Raw genomic sequence first — 214 nt, 5'->3', positions numbered from 1 at the left:
TCCAGTGCCCCTTCTGCCTCAAGAAGTACTCCACTTGGAACTCCCTCAAGAAGCACAAGAGCGTTTACCACCGCGAACAGTCCTGGAACGCTCGGGGGTTTCAGCGGATACTGGAGCGGGACAAGGAGAACACGTGATAGGTGTGGCCCGGCCCCCCTCCTCTCCCTCCCACCACCCTCTTCCCCCCAGCTGGTGCCGCTGCCCCGCCGTCGTT

The sequence above is a fragment of the Penaeus monodon genome, chromosome 33 (assembly GCF_015228065.2).
Source record: "Penaeus monodon isolate SGIC_2016 chromosome 33, NSTDA_Pmon_1, whole genome shotgun sequence".
Classification (NCBI taxonomy): domain Eukaryota; kingdom Metazoa; phylum Arthropoda; class Malacostraca; order Decapoda; family Penaeidae; genus Penaeus; species Penaeus monodon.
The sequence above is the reverse complement of the archived record's forward strand: the minus strand, read 5'-3'. Positions refer to the sequence as shown.